Below are 13,946 nucleotides of genomic sequence, written 5' to 3'. Positions count from 1 at the left end.
GTAAAACGTTTGATTTCATAACAATTGGTAACGATCTCAAACGGTTTGACGATATATGTTAATATTCAAACCGTGATTTATGGTGTCCATAACCAATACTGTTCAGCGGATTTATTCGCGGAATACCTGGTTTGACTCTAGGAATACCTGGTTTGCTTCTCTGTATCTCAGGATAGGTGAAGCTATTGACTTAGCTGTTCGAACAGTAAAGAGGGCGGAAACATTCTCGAAAGTTTGACCATCGATCTTCTAATTCATACATGAAGTTAAGGTGCCCGTCACTGTAATGAATACTAATTCCTCTCTCTCAACATGAACTTATACTCTCTATGAAGAAGGTGAGGTTCGCCGAAGGTAAGGACTCCAGTAAAGTGTTTCACTTGATACCATTTGGTAACGCTCTCAATCGGTTTGAAAATCTACTTTAATAGTCCAACCGCGAATTATGGTGACTATTGCCAAAACTCTTCGGCAGACGTCCTCCCGGAATACCTGGTTTGACTCTCTGAGTCACGGGATAGATGAAGCTGTTGTCTTAGTCGTCCGTCTCTCACAGAAGGTGGTAACGTTATCGAGAGGCAAAGCCCACGATCTTCTAATTTAGATATGATGTTAATGTGCACATCAGTGAATTGAAAACAACTTTCTTCCTCGGAACAAGAAGTTATACTCTTGATATAGCGGGTGAGGTTCGTGAAAGGCAACGCCTTCGGTAATAAGTTAGACGTTATACCAATTGGTAACGCCCTGAGACAGTTTAGCGTTCTTCCTTATCAGTCAAACCGTGAATTCAGATGTCAACTGCCAATACTGTTCAGCAGAATTACTCCCGGAATACCTAGTTTGACTCTCGGAATCGCAGAATATGTGATGCTATTGGCGTAGCTCTGCGACAGTCAAGGAAGGAGGAAACGTTCTCATGCGGTTCGACACTCGATTTTCTAATTCATTCATTTACTTAACGTGCCCGTCACTAAAATGTGTTCTCATTAGTTTCCCTGAAAACGAAGTTAGACCCCTGATACAGCGGGTTATGTTCCTGAAAGGTAAGGAATCCGGTATGGAGTACTTCGCTATACCAATTGGTAACGATGTTCAGCGGATTGACACTGTACTTTAATATTCGTACCGTGAATTAAGATTTCCACCGTCTATGGTGTACACCGGACAGACTCCCGGAATACCAGGATTGACTATCGGAGTAGCAGTATAGGTGAATCAATTGACTTAGCCGGTCGTCTCTCACAGAAGGTGGTAACATTCTCGGACTGCTTGACCCTCGATCCTCTAATTCATACATGAAGTTAAGGTGCCCGACGCAAAAATTAATACTTACTTCTTTCTCGGAACACGAAGTTATACTATCGATACAGAGGGGTAGCTTCTGAAAAAGTAAGGCCTTCGGTAAAAAGTTTGACTATATAGCAATATGTAACGTTGAAAAACCTTGCGACTTTGTACTTTAACATTTATACCGTGAAATTGATTACCTAATGCCAATACTGTACGGCGCGTATAGATGCGGACTACCTGGTTTGACGCTTGAAATCACAGGAGAGGTGAAGCTGATAACTTAGCCGTTCGACACTTAAAGAAGGCGGTAACCTTCTCGAAAGGCTTTGCTCTTGGTTTTTCTATCCGTATATGTAAATAAGGAGCCGTAACTAAAATGTATACTAATTCGCATCACTGAGTACGAAGTAATACCGTCGATACAGCGGGTTAGCTTCTGGCAAGGTAAGAACTTCAGTAAAAAGTTTGTTACAATTGCAATATGAAACGTTCTACAACGGTTTCCATCTGTACATTAATATTTATTCCGTGAAATAGAGTATTTAATGCCAATACTGTACAGCGGATTTAGGTGCAGTATATCTGCTCTGACACACGGAATCACGGGATAGTTGGAGGTATTGATTTAGCCGGTCGATTCTGAACGAAGGTGATATCGTTCTCGAACGGTTTGACCCAGGACCTTCCAATTCATGGTCAGGAGATACGGTGCCAGTCACTGAAATGTATACTAATTCGTCCCTCTGGACACCATGTATATTCTTGATACTGCGGGTTAGATATTCGGTGGGTAATTTCATCGAAAAACCTTTTTGCTTTATACCAATTTGTATCGCCCATGAACAGTTTGACGCTCTTCCATAACATGCAATCCGTCAATTAAGGTTATTATTGCCAATACTGTTCAGTGGATTTACTCCAGGAATACCTGGTTCGACTTTCGGACTCACAGGACAGGTGAAGCTACTGCGTTAGCCGTTCGTCTCTCACAGATGGTGGTAACATTCTCGAACGGTTTGACTCTCGACGTTGATATTTATACACAAAATTGTGGAGTTCGTCTGCTAAAGTGTGTACTAATTCGCTTCCTCCAACAATGAGCGTGACACTAGCTACAACGTGTCAGGTTCTAGGAAGGAAAGGGATTCGGTAGAAGGAATAGCTTAATGCGAATTGTTAATGTTCGCCGTCGGTTTGATTCACTACCTTAGTATTCATACAGCGAATTAATGTGTCCAATGCCAATACTGTTCGCGGCTTCATTGCCAGAGAAGGTGGGGTCGTTCCCGAGTGACGTGACACTCGATTATTCGATTCATAGATAAAAATAAGGTTTCTGTCTGCTAAAATGTCTTCTAATTTATTTCCGTGAGCACTATGCATGACACTCGCTACAGCATGATAGGAACTCGAAAGGTAAGATATTCGGTGAAAATAGTGACATTATACGAACTGATAATGTTCTACGACGGCGTGGCTACGTACTTCGATATTCAAACCGTGAATGAAGGTGTCTATTGCCAATAATGCTCAGCATATTTGCACCCGGAATACTTCGTTCGACTTTCGGAATCGCAGGATTCGTGAATATATTGACATGGCCGTTCGGCGCTCTGGGAAGGTGACAAATTTCTCGATATGTTTAACACTCAATCTAAGAATTCATACATGAAATTAATGTGCCCGTGTCTAAAGTGTATGCTAATATGCTTCTCTAAACACGAAGACATAATCTCGATGCAGCGGGTTAGCTTCTCCGAAAGTAGGGCCTTCGGTAAAAAGTTAGACTATATACAAACAGGCAACGTTCTACAACGGTTTGATTCTGATAATTAATATTCATACCATGAAATTGCGTGTCGAATGCCAATACTGATCAGCGGGTTCAGACGCGGACTACCTGGTTCGACTAGTATTGTGGTGAGCTAACTCTATTGCGTATATAATATGAAAATTTGTTCTATTGAAATCTTCTACTGTTGACAAATTTTATTGTATAAAATTTGTTCCATTAATATTTTCGGCTAGTATTGTTGTGAGTTAATTTTATTGCATATATAATATCAAAATTTGTTCTATGGAAATTTTCTACTGCTAATAAATTTGTTTGTGTAAAGTTTGCTCTATTGATATTTTCGACTAGTATTGTGGTGGGATAATTTTATTGCATATATAATAAGAAAATTTGTTTTATTGAAATTTTCTACTGTTGATAAATTTTATTGTGTAAAATTTGCTCTAATGATATTTTCGACTACTATTGTGGTGAGCTAATTTTAATGCGTATATAATATGAAAATTTGTTCTATTGAAATTTTCTACTGATGACAAATTTTATTGTGTAAAATTTGCTCTATTGATACTTTCGACTAGCATTGTGGTGAGCTAATTTTAATGCATATATAATATGAACATCTGTCCTTTTGAAATTATCTGCTGTTGACAAATTATATTAAATTTAAAATATAAATAAGCTGATTACTAAGCATATAGATTCATAATATATCGATATATTATATAATAATATTTTAAATGAAATATATATTTAATAATTTATTTTACACTATTCTTGTAGTATAAATAATTAATTTTTTACTATTTCAGTCTAGTAGTATAAATAAATTTATTATAAATAATAAAATTTATATTATTTCAGCCGAGTAGCATAAATTAATTTATTATAAATAATTAATTTTATACTATTTTAGTCGAGTAGTATAAATTAATTTATTATAAATAATTAATTTTATACTATTTTAGTAGTGTAAATAATTAATTTTATGTTATTTTAGTTGAGTAGAATATAATTATAATTAAATTATAATATTAGTTTATTAAGTAATTGCATTTCAAAATGTGATTTACTTAATATTTATACGTTTATTAATTACTTTGTAATAACTTATTTAAAATATATGAGTATTAAATAAATATTTATTTAATGAAGTTTATTATTTACTTAATTTATTTAAGTATACACAACCTATAAATATTAAAAATTGTTTAATATTAATTCGTTTGTTAATTATTTAATTTATTTAAGAATTCAAAATCTATAAGTATTATAATTTATTTCAATATTTTGTAGGTTCATTAATTTGGTAAGGATATAAAACCTATAAATATTGAATGAATATAGTTCATTAATGTTTATAGGTTTATTAATTATTTAATATATTTAAGGATACAAAACCTATAAAATATAAAAAACTATTTACTTTAATATTTTATAGGTTTATTAATTTAATTTATTCAAGGATATAAAACCTGTATATATTAAATAAATATATTTTATTAATATTTATAGGTTTATTAATTATTTAATTTATTTATGGATACAAAACCTATAAATATTAAAAATCATTTATTTTAATATTTTATAGGACTATTAATTTCATTTATTTAAGGATATTATGAATATTTACTGGCTTATTAGTTATTTCATATATTTAAGTATACAAAACCAATAAATGTTAAAAATTATTTATTTTAATATTTCATAAGTATATTAATTTAATTTATTTAAGGATATATAACTCATAAATATTAAATGAAAATTGCTTTTAATATTTATAGATTTATTAATTATTTTGTAATAATTTATTTAAAATTGCAGATTTATAAATATTGACAGTTATAATTTATTTTAATATTTTAAAGTTTTATTAATTATTTATAATAATTTATTATATATATGTTTATCAATTTAATTAATTCTTTAAGATTTAAAATTTTATATGCTTTTACATTAAAATATATATATATATATAATAATATTACTAATAAAAGGAATATTTTGATAAGATATTTATGAAAAATTATTGCCTATTATTAGTTACAAAAATTTTAACATTATTTTTGAAAATTATAGTATAATTTAATTTTAAATAAATTATATAAATTAATTTTAAGATATAAATATATACATTTTGTATATTTAATATAAATTTTATATTTATATTTTTTTTTATTATAATGAAATATTATTTTATAGAGATTTATTTTTGAGATAGTATCATTTAATGGAATTAGAAAAATTAATTTAAATTTTAGTAATAAATTATCGAGTTTATTGATTTTTTATATATCAATTATTTCTAGAATTTTTTTGGTAATTTTTATCGTTAATTTCATAAATTTGGTTGAAATAATTTAGTTGAAAAATTTATTAAATTATTTTTTATGTATTTTATTGATAATAAAATTAGGATTATTTCCTTTTCATTTTTAAATAATTAGATCTTATGAGTTAATAAATTGCAATTGTATTTTTCTATCTTCAACTTCAATACCATTTATTACTTTAAATTTTAAAATTAGATTATAAAATAATATTACTTGGAATTTTTAGAATTATATATTTGTCTCTTTATACATTAAAATTAATTAATATAAAAAAAAGAATTATACGTTCAACCTTAATACTAAATTATATAGTAATGATTGTATATTATATTAACGCAAAATAATTTTATATATTAATATTATATAATATATTAATTATTTATATATTATTATTTATATTATATAAATATAAATTTATAAATAATAATTCAAATAATTTGATTTTAAATTATAAAAATAATTTAATTATTTTTTATCTATTAATTTGATTAATTTAATTAATATTACCAATTTTCTTTTCTCTTATTATTAAATGTTTATTAATTAAAAATTTTATATATATTATTGAATATAATATATTTATTAGACTTCTAATTTTATTAATTAGAAATATTTATTTATATTGTTACATAAAAATTATAATAATTTTGTTTGTAAATATAAATTTTCTTTAAATTTTTTATTAATTTTAATTCTAAGTTTAATTTTTTAATCTTATTTTCTTCAATATTTAACATTTTAATAGTATTTGTATTTTATATATTATGAAAATTGAATACTTAATATATTTTATTTATATAATTTTAAATTTGCAATTTAATGTTTCTTAAACAATAACTAAAAATTAACAAATATAAAAAGTATTATGTCTGATAAAAGAAATAAATTGTAAATTTATTAATCAAAATTAAAAAATTTTTTAATACTATAAAAATTTTAAGTTAAATTAAAAACAATTATTTTTCAAAATTAAAAGTAAATTTTAATTTTAATTTTAATTAAGTGATTAACATCAACAAACCTTAAAGATATTGGCATTCTTTATTTTATATTAGCTATATGATCAGGAATAATTGGTTCCTCCTTAAGATTCTTAATTCCTGTAGAATTAAGAATTCCTGGATTATTTTTAAATATTGATCAATTATATAATTCTTTTATTACCAGTCATGCATTTTCAATAACTTTTTTTATTATTGTACCGCTTTTAATTGGAAGATTTGGTAATTGATTAATTCCCTTAATATTAAGACCACCTGATAAATGATTTCCTCGAATAAATAACATTAGATATTGATTACTACCTCCTTCATTATCATTATTATTACTAGGAGAATTTTTAATTTTATATCTGAAATTGGTTGAACTGTATGTCCACCTTTATCTAATTATATTTTTCATTCAACTCCTTCTGTAAACTTTACAATTCTTTATTTACATATATCTGGTATTACAACACTTTTAGGGGCCACAAATTTAATAACTACAATTATATTAATAAAAAATCTTAGATCAGATTTAGATCAAATACCTTCATATCCTTGATCTCTTTTTATTACAATAATTTTGTTATTATTATCTTTACCTGCAGTAGCAGGAGCTATTACAATATCATTATTTGATCGTAATTTTAATACATCTTTCGTTGATCCTATAGGAGGAGGAGATCCTGTAATATATCAACATTTATTTTGATTTTTTGGTCATCCAGAAATTTTAATTTTACCTGGCTTTGAATTAATTTCTCAAATTATTATAAATGAAAGTGGCATGAAAGTAGTATTTGGTAATTTAGGAATAATTTATGCAATATTAGGGATTGGATTTTTAGGTTTTACTGTTTGAGCTCATCATATATTTACTACTGGATTAGATGTAGATGCTCGTGCTTATTTTACTTCAGCAACTATACTTATTGCTGTTCCTACTGGAATTAAAGTTATTAGATGATTATCAACTTATTATGGTTCAAAATTTGAAATAAAGAATTCCATTGTATCATTTTTAGGTTTTATTTTATTATTTGCAATTGGAGGATTAACAGAAATTATATTATCTTGTTCATCTATTGATATTATTTTACATGATACATATTATGTTGCTGCTCATTTTCAATACGTTTTATCAATGGGAGCTGTTTTTTCTATTATTTCAAGATTTATTCACTGATATCTTTTAACTACTGGTTAAATATTAAATAAAAAACGATTATTATATTAATTTTTAATAATATTTATTGGAGTAAATTTAACATTTTTTCCTCAACATTTTTAGGTTTAATAGGAATACCTGGACGTTATTTTGATTACCCTGATTCACATTATTGTTGAAATCTGTTATCTTCAATTGTTTCTATTTTTCCATTAAATAGAATAATTTTTATATTATTCTTAATTTTAGAAAGTATAATTTATAAACGATTATCATTATTTAAATTTTTTCAATCATATTTAGAATGATTAATAAATTATCCTCCATTAAATCATTCATTTAATGAGTGTAGAATTTTAATAATTAAAAAATTTTTATATGGCCGAAGGGTGCAATGAATTTAAATTCAATTGTATAAAATTTAATTTTATTATTAAAAATAGCAGCATGAAATATATTTTTTTTTTCAAAATTCAAATTCCTTTTACTATGATAATTTAATTTATTTACATTATTTTATTATAATATTATGTTAATAATTATTGTTCTTACTTCATATTTAATTGCTGGTATTTTGAATAATAAATTTATAAATTTATATTTATTAAAATATCAATTAATTGATTAAATTTGAACGATTATTACAATAATAATTTCATTATTTATTTGTTTTCCATCTTTAAGGACTTTATATTGTATTGATGAATTATTAAATCCTTTTTTCTCAATTATATCAATTGGTCATCAATGATACTGATCTTATTAATATTCTGATTTTAATGATATTGAATTTGATTCATATATATTAATATATGAATCAATAAATTAATTTCTATTATTAGATACAGATAATCGACTAGTTTTTCCTATAAAATTACCTATACGTTTATTAGTTTCATCAACTGATGTAATTCATTCTTGAACTGTACCATCTTTAGGTGTTAAAATTGATGCAATTCCAGGACGAATTAAACAATTTAATTTATTTTGTTTACGAGCTGGATTATATTTTGGACACTGTTCTGAAATTGGTTGTATAAATCATAGATTTATGCCTATTACTGTTGAAAGAACATCCATAACTAATTTTATAAAATGAATTAGAAATAAAGTTTAATTTAAAAATTAGTTAAAATATATAACCTGAAATTGTCAATTTAAAATTAATATCCCTTATTATTTTTTAAATATTTAAATCATTAAATATCTTACATTTAAAGGAATTGATCATTAAATCAATAATAGTAAAAATTACTTTCAATGAATTCCACAAATAAGACCAATTTTTTCATGTGAACTATACATTTTTATCATTTTTAACTTGTTATACTTAATAACTAATTTAAATTATATATTAATTAATTTAAATTATAATTAAAAATTAATTTCAATAAATGAATTTTAATTTTATAAATTTATTTGAAATATTTGATCCAATAATTAAATTAAATAATTATAGAAATTTTATTTCGAACTGAATATTTATCTTTTTTGCTTTTATACTTTATATAACTTTATTAAATAATTATTATATTACTTTAAATTGAATTAATATTTTATTTATTAAATTCATTAAATTATTATGTAAAGAATTCATTATAATTTATAAATATAATTCAAATATTATTATTTGTATATATTTATTAATATATATTTTTATTACTAATTTTTTAGGATTAATTCCTTATGTACATACTCCAACAAGACATTTATCATTTATTTGAATATTATCGTTAACATTACGAGTAGCTTTAATTTTATATATAATAATTAATTCCTATAAATTATTCTTCATTCATATAGTACCTTTAAATTCACCTTTATATTTAATAAATTTTATAATAATTATTCAATTAATTTGAAATATTATTCATCCTTTAACTTTAACAATTCGATTATGTGCTTTCTTAATTTCTGGTCATTTAATTTAACACGATTAGGCAATTTTATTTTAAATTTTTCAAATTTAATCTTTATTTCTTTTTCAATTCAAAATATATTAATAATTTTAGAAATTTTTATATCATTCATTCGAACTTATGTATTTTCAATATTAATAATTTTATATTATTCTGAATATTAAAATTTGATGATAAAAAATAATTTTCCTTTTCATTTAGTTACATTAAGACCTTGACCTTTAATAATATCATTAAATTTAATAAATTCAATAATTGATTTAATTAATTTAGTATATTTCAATTTTAATTATCAATTATTAATAATAATTTATAATATAATTATAGTTTTTATTTTATGAATACGAGTTACTATTCGTGAACGATCTTATCAAGGACATCATACAAATTATGTAACAAATTTTTAAAAATTTTGTATAATTTTTTTAATTTAACAGAATTATTATTTTTCATTTCTTTTTTTTGACGTCATTTTCAAATATATATTTCTCCCTCAATTGAAATTATAAATATATGATCGTCTAAGTCAATTATTTTAATCTCTTCAGGATTTACTCTTTCAATATGTTATAATTATATATTAAAATATAATTTCAAAAATCAATTATATATTTAATTTATGCATTAATTTCAGGTATACTATTTTTAACAATTCAATTATTTGAATATATTTATTCACATTTTACAATTAATGGTAGGGTTTTTTGTTCATTATATTTTTCAAAAACTGGATTTCATGGATTTCATGTATTAATTGGATTAATTATATTATTTTATACATTTTTACGATTAAAATTTAATCATTCCTCAAAATCTCATCATATTATTTTTCAATTTCCAATTTGTTATTGACATTTTGAATATTTAATATGATTATTTTTATATTTCATATTATATTTATTAGATATAATTTACCATATATAGTATAAATAGATAAATTTAATTTCGAATTAAATAATTATTATAAAATTATTATATATAAAATACTTATTATAATAAATTTTATTTATTTATATTTATTAGTAATATTAGTTTCATTAATTTTATTTTCTCATAATTTTTTATTTCCTATAATATTTAATAATAAATGAGAAAAAAAGTTATCTTTTGAATGTGGATTCAATATAATTTCTAAAGCCATTTTACCATTTTCATTTCCTTTTTATACAATATCCTTAATATTTTATTCTTTATGCCGAAATTATTGTATTAATACCAGTTATTTTTATATTAAATAATATAGATGATTATTATATAGAATTATTAATTTCTTTTTTTCTATTTTCTATATTTATTATTTTATTAATTAAATGAGAAAATGAATATTTAAATTGATTATATTAATAAAACTTAAATAGTTTTATAAAAATATTGATTTGTGAAATCAAATATATAAAAAATTATTTTAAATATAAAAAAAATATTTAAGAAATTAAAAATTTTCTTTAATATTTTCAATATTATACTCTTTTTATAAGCTATTCAAATATTTAATGAAATAAAAACAAATAAAGCTTCTAACTTTATAATTAAAAATTATAATATTATTGTTTCTAATATACATATAATAAATAAATAAATAATTTAATTAAAAAAATTAATAATAAAAATATAAAAATATAAAAATTAATAATATTATAAATTTTTAAATTGAAATAAATATTGATTTTATTTGATGTTAACTTTATTATCGCTTTATAATACCTATCGCCTACGCACGTGTTCACGCTGTGATAGCCGAAGTCGCAAGAAGACAAAAAAAGGTAAGGGGGCGAGCATCCAACAAAAGGCCCCCGGTAGGTCGCGCCGGCGTCGCTGCCCTAAGGCCGGTTTCTATCGACCGCGATTATTTCCAACATTTGATAACAATATAACTTTACTTGCAATTAATTATATTATAACCTTTTCAAATATAATTTCATATAAATAAATATATTGTAACGATTTTAAATAAGATTTTTTATAAATTAAGTTTAAATTTATAATGTTATCATAAAAAATTGTAATATTTTTTAAAAATATTAATTTATTTAAAATTATATTTAAAAAATCTTAGTATAAACACTTTAAAAATTAATATTTTTATAAAAAAGTTTAAAATTATAATTTCTAATATAAACATTAAATTAAATATAATTTTTCCTTAAAAAATTCTAAAAATGATTATAATTAATATGCAAAAATTTAATAACTATCATCTTTAATGTAAATTAAATTTAAATTTAAATTTTTATTTAATAAATTTATTATAATTCGAAAAGAATATATAATAGTTAATATTGTTCTAATAATTAAGTTAAAATTCCTAAATAAACTTATTTTTGAAATAAAATAATTTTCAATTATTAAATCTTTAGAATAAAATCCAACTAAAAAAGGAAAACCTATTAAACTAAATAAAGAAAATATAAAAATTAATATTTTTATTGGATAAATATAAAATATTCCAGTAAAAAGTTTTAAATTTGGTTATTATTTCAATAATGAATGTATCTTCCTACACATACAAATATTAAAGATTTAAATATTGAATTAATAAATAAATATAAAAAAGCTAAATCCTTTAAGTTTAAAGATATAATTCAAACTATAAAACTTAATTGACTAAAAGTTGAATATGAAACAATTTTTATAATATCTTATTCATAATTTGCAGAAATACCTGAACATAATTTTGTTAATCTAGAAATTAATAAAATAAAATTTATATAATTTATTTCCAATAATTCTAAATAGCGAAATATTAAATATACACCTGCTGTTACTAATGTTGAAGAATGAACTAAAGATGAAACTGGTGTTGGAGATATTATAGCTATTGGTAATCATGTACAAAACGGAATGAGTGCCCTTTTAGTAAAAATTAATATAATAAATAAAATTGTTATTAAATTATTAAGTTTATATAATAATGAATTTCATCTACCAAATATTATTATATATTATCTATTATTATAGAAACTAATATTAATAAAGTACAATCACCTAGAAATAATTGTTAATATTCCGGAATTAAAAGACTTATTTTTTTGATAACAACTAATTAAACCGATAAGAAATTATTCCTAACCCATCTCAACCAATTATAATAGTTAATATATTAAAACTAATAATTAAAAATTATATAGAAATTGAGAATAATATTACTAAACAAAAATATCGTTTAATTAAAAAATTTTCTAAATTTGTACAACCAATTCTATATAATAAAATTATTGATCTAATTAATGATACTAAAAATAAAAATATTATTCTTTTTGAACCTAAATAAATTATAAAATTAAATTTTATAGAATTCAATCTAAAAATATTTCATTCTACAATAATGATATTATTAATTAATAAATAATAAAAATTTAAAATTAAAACAAATAAACTTAAAAAAAGTAAATAAATTCTGTAAATATATAATTTAATTATAATTAAAATTAATATTTTATTAATAATACTAATTTTTAAAATTAATATTTTATAATTATTTAAATTAAAATTAAAATTAAATAAAAACATAAATATTTAAAGGAATTCAATGTATTATGAAAGTGAAATAATTAATTAATTTACCATTTAATAAGTTAAATTTAAAATAATAATTAGCATGATTAATAAATGAAAATAAGTAATTTGAATAATTAAATCTTAATAAGTAATATCAAAATGATATTAATAATAAAACTTTATATTTATAAATTAAACTTACTAATAAAAAAATTTCTCTAATTAAATTTATTGAAAAAGGAGCAGATCTACTTGAAGAACATAATATATATCACACTAAAGATATTGAAGGTATTAAATTAATTAAACATTGGTTAATTATTAATAAACGTCTATATGTTTGTTTATAAACTGTTTCAATTAAATAAAATAATCCAGATGATCTTAATCCATGAGAAATTATTATTATATATCTACCATAAATACATAATTTAGAAAAAGTTATTATTCCTATTAACATTATTCTCGTATGAATAATGGAAGAAATAGCAATAGTTAATTTTATATCTAACTGACCTAAACATATAATTCTGAAAATTAATATACCTGAAATTCAAATTGTTCAAATATAATTATTTATTTTAAAAAAATAGTATTTATAAGTCAATTTTAATCGTAATAATCCATAACTTCCAAATTTTAAGATAATTGATGCTAAAATTATTGAACCATAAAAAGGTGCTTCTACATGAGCTTCTAATAACCAAGAGTGTATCATATATATATCTAAACATATAATAATTAAATAAGTTATATTTATTAATATTTATAGATTTTAAGGAAATTACTATAACTAATTTAATAGCCATTAACATTAAAAATTTTATAATATTTATATCCTTAAATAAATTATTGCAAAATATAATTAATAAACCTAGAAATGAATAATATTAATAAAACTATAAAATATTAAAATAAATTATAATTTAATGAATTTATATTCTTAATTAAATTAAATAA

The 13,946-nt window shown here is 22.1% G+C and overlaps 1 pseudogene; it reads right to left on the bottom strand.

Annotated features, from left to right (window-relative positions):
* Positions 1-13,140: 13,140 nt before the first annotated feature.
* On the bottom strand, positions 13,141-13,704 carry LOC143220152 (NADH-ubiquinone oxidoreductase chain 4 pseudogene; annotated as a pseudogene).
* Positions 13,705-13,946: the final 242 nt, after the last annotated feature.

This window comes from Lasioglossum baleicum, unplaced genomic scaffold (assembly GCF_051020765.1).
Source record: "Lasioglossum baleicum unplaced genomic scaffold, iyLasBale1 scaffold0266, whole genome shotgun sequence".
NCBI classification, from domain to species: Eukaryota; Metazoa; Arthropoda; class Insecta; order Hymenoptera; family Halictidae; genus Lasioglossum; species Lasioglossum baleicum.
This window is presented reverse-complemented; position numbering and strand designations above follow the sequence as displayed.